Below are 11,318 nucleotides of genomic sequence, written 5' to 3' on the forward strand. Positions count from 1 at the left end.
ATATCCCACCTGAGGTGTATGCTCTAAGTTGCAATGTTTATATTTCTCATATCATGCATATGGTGTCTTGCATTGCTTAGTTTAGACATCATATGCACAATATTGAATTTCATATGCTTAGTTTAGAGATCATACATGTGAGTGCCAGCTTCTTAGTATATGAATCAATTATGTCAATTATATCATGTCATCATGTATACTTAGATAACATGTATGTGAATTATTTCATCCCAACCTATTTTAGAAAGACATCATATAGTTTTGTCATGTCATCCTGTTTAGATACTCATCATATGTTGAATTATGCCATTATATCCTGTTAAGTTATCCATCATATATCTGAAACTGTGTCATGCTATCCTATTTAGTTAGGCATCATATATGTGAAATTGTGTCATGTTGTCCTGTTTGGTTAGACAACATATATGTGAATTACCACATCTGTCTATCATACAATGTTTGTACGTTCAATTTCTTTTCTTGTTTATCAGCCATTTGAATTGGAGTGGGTGATGGCAGTATCTAAGGGAGCAAAAACACATTCTTCACAAAAGATAGTGCTACTTGTCGATGCAGATAGTACCATGGTTGTGCTGGCCCACAAACTAGCCCCACCACACATAATCGAGACTCTTCCAGATTGCACACTTACACCGTTGGGCAGAGAACCAGCTACAACCCATCTAACCCCAACCCCAGCGGATAGTAACCCACTTCTAGTTGACAAAGCACCATGTCCACCACAGAGTACCCCCACACGAGCAGTTTGTAAAGCAACTGCAGTGCCCAAAGCACGAACACCACCACAGCGAACCCAAACTCCACGTTTAAAGCAGAAGAGCAACTGTTCTCAGGTCAGATTCCGTAGCTATGGTCCATACTCCTTTGTTGTTGCATCATTGTATTTACTCATACCAACTACTTTCGAATTTGAAGGATCCAATTGAAACTCCAATGGTGCATCAGGTATGTTTTAAACCTATTTCTTTAATTGGATTGTTGTTCTAACTCCTTGCTCTATGTTGATTTCAGTTTCAGTTGTATAAACAGTTATGTTCTCATGTGATGCACATTACAAGTGTTGCCAATGTTGTGTAGTTTATCACACTTATATTCTGTCTATGCTACTGTGTCTTACAAATATATGAGTTGAACTGTGTCTCTATCTTGATTTGGCAACATAAACTAGAATGATATGGACAATACAGTGACCATAGTACATAGATATATGTTTGTTTCATGATGTTATCCTGCCCACCTTACTACTGAACCAGTTTACCAAAATGAGTTTCGTATACTACATGCTAAACAAGTGGTGTGTCTGCTTGTTTCTCTTGTAGTATGCAAACAGAATATTGGAGAATATGCAATGGTAGAGAAAGTAATGCAGATAAGGTTCAAGATAGTGAGACAACCCTGTTGGTCTCCAAGAAAGGTGATAAAACGATCTTGTAGACAGTGAGAAAACCCCACAGTCCTGCATTGATGTAGTGTTTGAGTTACTGGCCAGTACCGCTGGCACAAGCTCTTCGAACTCGCTGCCTGAATCACGTCGGCTTCTTCAGCCTCAGTTACAAGCTGAAAGGCATCAGTCAGCTTGCTGCGGCAAGAAGCCGAAGGACCGAGGAAGTCCCTGCATAATTCAGATGCATACTTTCTTGTGCAACAACAAGCACTGGAGGATTTAAGCGCCAAACAAGAGAAAGTTAATAAGCTTGCTAAGCTTCTTGCCAACATTATGGGTACCCAGGATATTGTTTCTTGAGCTCTTCTAAAGTGGTTTCAGTTCTGGACTTGTTTTGCTGTGGCGTTTATTTGCACTGGTCACCAACTTTGACAACCAGTGTATGTGATATGCTGCTTTGTTCCCTATATTTGCACTGGTGGCGAACTTTGATGCCTAGTGGATGTAATATGTATAATAGTCATGATAGCCTAGCGATGCTTATTTATTTCCTTGTTGTCTTGTTTATTTGTTTGTTTGTAGTCAGTGCAGTTCTTTTTCTAAGGTTTTCTAGTGGCCGCAATAACCTATTTTTAAAACTAGGCCACAATAACCACGGGCTACATATTTACTATAGTGACCCTGGGCCTCCTACGGTTCGTAGAAACAATGGGCCTTCTACGGGGAGTAGCATCAATGGGCCTTCTACGGGCCGTATGAACGATTAGCCAAACATGGGCCAATAACGGACCGCATTATGGGCCTTAAACGGGCTAGAGTTGGAATCGTCCATTCATGGGCTGACCATAATGGGCCATCGTTAATCGGCCATATTTGATGACGCTATGAAAATGGCCCAACAGATTAACGAGCCACAAATGGGCCGACTGTAACCACAGGCTGAATTTGGCCGACAATTAGAAATAGGTCGTACGTAACTAAATGCTGGAAATGAGCCCAAGAACAAATGGACCCTAAGAAGGCCGAAAGATAACATGGGCTTGAAACGGCCTAATGGAATAATGGGTCGTTAATGGGTATAAAGCGATCTACTATTCATTACGGGCCAGTTTCGCCACGGGCCGTTAATGGGAGAAGAGTTACAAAGTGCCTCATATGGGTCGAAAGATGTCATGGGCCAGACATGGGTCGGAAGTTACGGCGGGCTTGAATCATATTGGACGGCCTAGATGATGCTACTGGGCCAAATTCGGATAGGCCATAACGGGCCCTGGGTTAGCGGGCTGTAAATGGGCTATGTGCGAACAGGCCGTTAACAGGCTTTCTGTGGGCCGGCCCGCTATCTTTTTACCAAGTCAAATGGGTCGGCCTTTTCACTGGAATGGTCCTCTGTTGGGCTGTGCCACATGTCAACGTATCATTGGTGCATTTTGTCCAATGAGTGGATGACATTTGTCCCAACGGTGAGCCGACACGTGTTTCCTCCAGCCAATGATAATTTTACATGAGGAAAATCCCCATTGGTCCGGGTTGTTAACGGGTTATTAGATCCAAACCAGAACCCGATAGCTTAATGGCGACTCGTTATCGTGTATGCCACGTGTCAGTCACCCTTGACGAAAGCACTTCTATGACGCGCGATTTATCGTCATGGAAGTGGACACTTCCATGATGATAATTTTTGTAATGTCATGGAACACTTCTAGGACAGCACAGGTATGACTATCTTGATTCTGTCATAAAATTGTCATGGATGTACATGCATGACAGAAAACATGACCTACTGTGACAAACACGTATCATCACGGAAGTGTATTTTTTTGTAGTGTATGGTGCGATCTATGATGTCTCCTATAGATTTACCACTATCGTTTTGGGGTTATGCATTAGAGACAATTGTGTTCATGTTAAATAGGGCACCATTTAAATCCGTTGAGACGACACCGTATGAATTGTGGTTCGGCAAGAAACCTAAGCTGTCGTTTCTTAAAGTTTGGGGTTGCGACACTTATGTCAAAAGGATTCAGCCTGATAAGCTCGAACCCAAATTGGAGAAGTACATCTTCACAGGATACCCTAAGAAACCAATTGGGTACACCTTGTACCACAGATCCTAAGGCAAGATCTTTGTTGCCGAGAATGGAACCTTTCTAGAGAAGGAGTTTTTCTTGAAAGAAGTGAGTGGGAGGAAAGTAGAACTTGATGAGGTAATTTCACCTTCTCTCGAATTGGAAAGTAGCACATTAGTGAAAAACCATTCCTGTGATGCCTACACCAACTAGAGACGAAGCTAATGATAATGATCATGAAACTTCAGATCAACTTACTACCGAGCCTCATAGGTCAACCAGAGCATGTTTCGCACTAGAGTAGTACGGTAATCCTGTTCTGGAAGTCATGTTACTAGACCATGATGAACCTATGAACTATGAAGAAGCGATGATAAGCCCAGATTCCGATAAATGGCTTGAGGCCATGAAATCTAAGATAGGATCCATGTATGAGAACAAATTATGGACCTTGGTTGACTTGCCCGATGATCGGCGAGCCATAGAGAATAAATGTATCTTCAAGAAGAAGGCTGACGCTGATGGTAATGTTACTGTCTATAAATCTCAACTTGTCGTGAAAGGTTTTTGACAAGTTCAAGGAGTTGACTACAATGAGACTTTCTCACCCGTAGCGATGCTTAAGTCAGTCTGAATCATGTTAGCAATTACCACATTTTATAGGACTCTCACAAAGCACATACCTTGATAAAGTTTTGAAGAAGTTCAAAATGGACCAGTCAAAGAAAGGGTTCTTGCCTGTGTTACAAGGTGTGAAGTTGAGTAAGACTCAAAACCCGACCACGGCAGAAGATAGAGAGAGAATGAAAGTCATTCCATATGCCTCAGCCATAGGTTCTATCAAGTATGCTATGTTGTGTACCAGACTTGTTGTGTGCCTTGCCATGAGTTTGGCAAGGGGTACAATAGTGAACCAGGAATAGATCACTAGACAGCGGTCAAAATTATCCTTAGAGGACTAAGGAAATATATCTCGGTTATGGAGGTGACAAAGAGTTCGTCATAAAGAGTTACGTCTATGCAAGATTTGGCACTGATCTGAATGACTCTGAGTCTCAATCTGGATACATATTGAAAGTGGGAGCAATTAGCTAAAGTAGCTCCATGCAGAGCATTGTAGACATAGAAAATTGCAAAATACATACGGATCTGAATGTGGCAAACCCATTGACTAAACCTCTCTCACAAGCAAAACATGATCATACTTTAGTACTCTTTGGGCATTAATCACATGGCGATGTGAACTAGATTATTTGACTCTAGTAAACCCTTTGGGTGTTGGTCACATGGCAATGTGAACTATGAGTGTTAATCACATAAAGATGTGAGCTATTGGTGCTAAATCACATGGCGATGTGAACTAGATTATTGACTCTAGTGCAAGTGGGAGACTGGAGGAAATATGCCCTAGAGGCAATAATAAAGTTGTTGTTTTATATTTCCATATATCATGATAAATGTTTATTATTCATGCTAGAATTGTATTAACTGTAAACTCGATACATGTGTGGATACATAGACAAAACACCATGTCCGTAGTAAGCCTCTACTAGACTAGCTCGTTAATCAAAGATGATTAAGTTTCCTAACCATAGACATGTGTTGTCATTTGGAGAATGGGATCACATCATTAGGAGAATGATGTGATGGACAAGACCCATCCGTTAGCATAGCATATTGATCATTCACTTTTATTGCTATTACTTTCTTCATGTCAAATACATATTCCTTCAGCAATGAGATTATGCAACTCCCGGATACCGGAGGAATGCCTTGTGTTCTATAAAACATCACAACGTAATTGGGTGATTATAAAGATGCTCTATAGGTATCTCCGAAAGTGTTTGTTGGGTTGGCATAGATCGAGATTAGGATTTGTCACTCCGAGTATCAGAGAGGTATCTCTAGGCCCTATCGTAATGCACATCATAAGAAGCCTTGCAAGCAAAGTGACTAATGAGTTAGTTACAAGATGATGTATTATGGAATTAGTAAAGAGACTTGCCAGTAACAAGATTGAACTAGGTATGTGGATACTGACGATCGAATCTTGGGCAAGTAACGTACCGATGATAAAGGGAATAACGTATGTTGTCATAACGGTTCAATCGATAAAGATCTTCGTAGAATATGTAGGAGAAAATATGAGCATCCAGGTTCCGCTGTTGGTTATTGACCGGAGAGGTGTCTCGGTCATGTCTACATAGTTCTCGAACCCGTAGGGTCCGCACGCTTAACATTTGATGATGATTTAGTATTATATGAGTTATGTGATTTGGTGACCGAATGTTGTTCGGAGTCCCGGATTAGATGATGGACATGACGAGGAGTATCGAAATGGTTGAGAGGTAAATATTGATATGTAGGACGATGATATTCGGACACCGGAAGTGTTCAGGTACTTACCGGGTCACCGGAAGGTGTTTCGGGTACCCCCGGCAATCCTATGGGCCATATGGGCCTTGTGAAGGAACACACCAGCCCACAAGGGGCTGGTGCGCCCTATAAGGCAATAGGAGGAGGAGAAGGAAAGGGGGGAAGGGAAAGGAAAGTGTGGAATAGGATTCCCACTTCCTTCCCTCCCCCCCTCTTTCCTCCCCCTTCATGCATACATGGAAAGGGGGCTCATGTCAAGGCAGGGCCCCTAGGGGCGGCGGCCCACCCTAGGGCACCCCTGGCTGCCTCTCCACCCTCCCACCTATATATATGTGGGGAGGGGCGCCTAGAACACAGACGAACAATCATTAGCCGTGTGCGGCGCCCCCTTCCACAATTTACAACCCCCGTCATATTCTCGTGGTGCTTAGGCAAAGCCCTGCATGGATCACTTCACCATCATCGTCACCATGTCGTCGTGTTGACGGAACTCATCTACTTCCTCAACACCTTGCTGGATCAAGAAGGCGAGGGACGTCATCGCGCTGAACGTGTGTAGAGCTCGGAGGTGTCGTACATTTGGTGCTTGATGTGTCGGATCTAGAAGAAGTTTGAGTACATCAATTGTGCTGTCAAACGCTTTCGCTTTCGGTCTATGAGGGTACGTGGACACACTCTCCCCCTCTCGTTGATATGCATCTCCTAGATAGATCTTGCACGAGCGTAGGAAATTTTTTGAAATTGCATGCTATGTTCCCCAACACCGGTACTACCACCCGTGCCGCTGGTTGTACTGCTTAGTAGGGTTTCTGCAGGGTACCCATGTTTCACGGTTGTACTGGTACGCCTAGCGGTTGTACCGCTCCTGTGTTTTCTGCAACATAATGGGCAGATTCGTGGTGTCCTATAAAAGGCGGTCTTCTTCCCCAATGGATCTAATTCTTCTAGCTCGTGTTCTTCCCCCCATTGTTGACCTTCTTCGAGCTTGCTAACTCTCAATCCCTCTAATGATTCTTGCTAGTTCTTGAGGGAAAAGAGAGAGGAGATCTAGATCTACGTTTCCATCAACCACTTTCTCCTCTGTGTGAGGGGAACCCCTTGGATCTTGATCTTGGAGTTATTCGTGTTCTCTTCCTTGCTCTTCCTCTCATTTTCCTCCATAGCATTAGTTGTTATGGTGGGATTTGGGAGAGAAGGACTTGGGAACTCTGTGTGCCCTTGGCATTGCATTTGGTGCGTTGGTTTGAGTTCTTCATGGTGATACGTGGAAGTGAAGTTTGAGATCTTTTTACTTTTGGGTGCTTGGTACCCTATAGCTGTTGGGGAACGCAGTAATTTCAAAATTTTCTGACGCACACGCAAGATCCATCTAGGTGAGGCATAGCAACGAGCGGGAGAGTGTGTCCACGTACCCTCATAGACCGAAAGCGGAAGCATTTAGTAACGCGGTTGATGTAGTCGAATGTCTTCGCGATCCAACTAATCCAAGTACCGAACACACGGCACCTCCGCGATCTGCACACGTTCAGCTCGCTGACGTCCCTCATACTCTTGATCCAGTTGAGTCCGAGGGAGAGTTTCGTCAGCACGACAGCGGGATGACGGTGATGATGAAGTTACCGACGCAGGGCTTCACCTAAGCACTACAAAAATATGACCGAGGTGGAAATCTGTGGAGGGGAGGCACCGCACACGGTTAAGACAACTGTCAACTTGTGTGTCTATGGGGTGCCCCCCTCCCCCGTATATAAAGGAGGAGAGGAGGGGAGGGCCGGCCCTCTCTATGGCGCGCCCAAGGAGGAGTCCTACTCCCAGTAGGAGTAGGTTTGCCCCCTTCCCTAGTTGGAGTAGGAGAAAAAGGAAGAGGGAGAGAGAGATGGAAGGAAAGCCCCCCCCCAATTCAGATTGGGCTTGGGGGCGTGCCCTCCAACTGGCCGCCTCCTCCTCTCTCCCAATAAGGCCCATTGACTCCCTGGGGGATTCCGGTAACCCCCGGGTACTCCGGTAAATGCCTGAACTCATCCGGAACCATTCCGATGTCCAAACATAACCTTCCAATATATCGATCTTTATGTATTGACCATTTCGAGACTCCTCGTCATGTCTGTGATCACATCTGGGACTCCGAACTACATTTGATACATCAAAACACATAAACTCATAATACCGATCGTCATCGAACATTAAGCGTGCGGACCCTACGGGTTCGAGAACTATGTAGACATGACCGAGACTCACTTTCGGTCAATAACCAATAGCGGAACCTAGATGCTCATATTGGTTCCTATATATTCTACGAAGATCTTTATTGGTCAAACCCCATAACAACATTCGTCATTCCCTTTGTCATCGGTATGTTACTTGCCCGAGATTCGATCGTCGGTATCTCAATACCTAGTTCAATCTCGTTACCGGCAAGTCTCTTTACTCACTCCGTAATGCATCATCCCGCAACTAAATGATTAGTCACATTGCTTGCAAGGCTTAAATTGATGTGCATTACCGAGAGGGCCCAGAGATACCTCTCCGACAATCGGAGTGACAAATCATAATCTCGATCTATGCCAACTCAACAAACACCATCGGAGACACCTGTAGAGCACCTTTATAATCATCCAGTTACATTATGACGTTTGGTAGCACACAAAGTGTTCCTCCGGTATTCGGGAGTTGCATGATCTCATAGTCATAGGAACATGTATAAGTTATGGAGAAAGCAATAACAATAAACTAAACGATCATAGTGCTAAGCTAACGAATGGGTCAAGTCAATCACATCATTCTCTAATGATGTGAACCCGTTAATCAAATGACAACTCTTGTCCATGGCTAAGAAACTTAACCATCTTTGATTAACGAGCTAGTCAAGTAGAGGCATACTAGTGACACTATGTTTGTCTATGTATTCACACATGTACTAAGTTTCCGGTTAATACAATTCTAGCATGAATAATAAACATTTATCATGATATAAGGAAATATAAATAACAACTTTATTATTGCCTCTAGGGCATATTTCCTTCAAGAGCTTGTTCCTCTTGGGTGCTTGGGCGCCCTAGACGGTTGTTGGTGTCTCGGAGCTCAATCATTGTGGTGTAAAGCTCTAGGAAAGCGTCAGGGTCTCCAATTAGGTTGTTGAGATTGCCCCGAGCAATTTGTACGGGTTCCGGTGACCGCCCCAAGGGTTGCCAAAGCGTACGGGTTTGTTGACCGCCCCCAAGGGTTGTCATTTATACGGGTTCGGTGATCAAGGGTTCCTTAGTGGGATCACGACATCTTGCATTGTGAGAGGGCGTGAGGAGAATATGGTGGTCCTAATAGCTTCTTAGGGAGCATTGTGCCTCCACACCGCTTCAAACAAAGATTAGCATCTGCAAGGGTGTGAACTTCGGGATACATCGTCATCTCTGTGTGCCTCAGTTATCTCTTACCTGAGCCCTTTACTTATGCACTTTACTTTGTGATAGCCATATTGTTTCATGTCATATATCTTGCTATCAGTTAGTTGGTTTATCTTGCTTAGCATAAGTTGTTGGTGCACATAGGTGATCCTAGTTGTTTTAGGTTTTGTGCTTAGCTTTCAGAACATGTGCACTTAGAGACTCCGGATCCATTAGTACTCGCCAGGCGTGCTTTCATATGAGTGAGCGTGTGCTCGTGTATGGCTAGGGCAAAATCCCTGCATTCAATGCTGTCAGCGGCGACACCCACGGGTGTTGTCCCCTCCTTGGAGGCGTTGTCACGGTCGGTTCTAAGCCCCTCTTCGAGTAGAGGGGGAAACCCTAGGTCCGGCTATCCGGATTAGACGGCAGCAACGTCTCGGTGTCGTTCTCCTTCTTGAAGGCGTCAACTTGTTTGCTTATGGTGTCCTCGGGCCTGGATCTGAGGTTGTTGGTCGTCTTGTTGGTGGTTTGTGTCGGATTTCAGGTTCCGGCAAAACCCTTGAGGTTCGAACTTTGGGTGCGCACGAAGATCTCCCCACCTAGCTCACGCTCTCACCACAATCTCAAAGCTTAGCACGTCGAACTCGCAGAACAAAGGACACAGGGTTTATACTCTTTCAGGCCACCGTTGTGGTGTAATACCCTACTCCAGTGTGGTGTGGTGGATTGCCTCTTGGGCTAAGGATGAACGAGTACAAGGGAAGAACAGCCTCCAGAGGAGAGGTGTTGAGGGAGTCCTAGATTAGGGGGTGTCCGGATGGCCGGACTATACCTTCAGCCGGACTCCTGGACTATGAAGATAAGAGATTGAAGACTTCGTCCCGTGTCCGGAAGGGACTTTCCTTGGCGTGGAAGGCAAGCTTGGCGATACAGATATGTAGATCTCCTGCCATTGTAACCGACTTTGTGTCACCCTAACCCTCTCCGGTGTCTATATAAACCGGAGGGTTTTAGTCCGTAGGACAACATATAGAACAACAATCATACCATAGGCTAGCTTCTAGGGTTTAGCCTCTCTGATCTCGTGGTAGATCTACTCTTGTACTACCCATATCATCAATAGTAATCAACCAGGATGTAGGGTTTTACCTCCATCAAGAGGGCCCAAACCTGGGTAAAACTTCGTGTCCCTTGCCTCATGTTACCATCCAGCCTAGACGCACAGTTCGGGACCCCCTACCCGAGATCCGCCGGTTTTGACACCGACATTGGTGCTTTCATTGAGAATTCCTCTGTGTCGTCGCCATCAGGCTTGATGGCTCCTATGATCATCAATGGTGATGCAGTCCAGGGTGAGACCTTCCTCCCCGGACAGATCTTCGTCTTCGGCGGCTTCGCACTGCGGGCCAATTCACTTGGCCATCTGGAGCAGATCGAAAGCTATGCCCCTGGCCGTCAGGTCAGATTTGGAAGCTTAAACTACACGGCTGACATCCGTGGGGACATGATCTTCGATGGATTCGAGCCACTGCCGAGCGCGCCGCACTGTCACAACGACCATGATCTAGCTCTGCCGCCGAACAGTGCCCTGGAGGCCGCCCGCATCCGCTTCGACCCTTAATTCGGAGCCAACTGCGCCGATCGAGGATGGGTGGTTGGACGCCGCCTCGGGGGCTGCAATCCAAACGGCGATTAAGCCGAACACCAGCCCCGCACTCCGCAAGACTCGTGACTCCAATGAGCCGGACTCCTCTCCGGACTCTGAACCCTCCGCGCCCCTGCCGATCGAATCCGATTGGGCGCCGATCATGGAGTTTACTACCACGGACATCTTTCAGCACTCGCCTTTCGGCGATATTCTGAAGACACTGAAGTCTCTATCTTGATTAGGAGAGCCCTGGCCGGACTACGGTCAGCAAGGTTGGGATACGGACGATGAAGAAATTCAAAGCCCACCCACCACCCACTTTGTAGCCATTGTCGATGATTTAACCGACATGCTCGACTTCGACTCCGAAGACATCGACGGTATGGACGCCGATGATGGAGACGATAAAGAACCAGCGCCTATTGGGCCCTGGAAAG

The sequence above is a fragment of the Triticum aestivum genome, chromosome 5A, assembly GCF_018294505.1.
Source record: "Triticum aestivum cultivar Chinese Spring chromosome 5A, IWGSC CS RefSeq v2.1, whole genome shotgun sequence".
NCBI lineage: Eukaryota > Viridiplantae > Streptophyta > Magnoliopsida > Poales > Poaceae > Triticum > Triticum aestivum.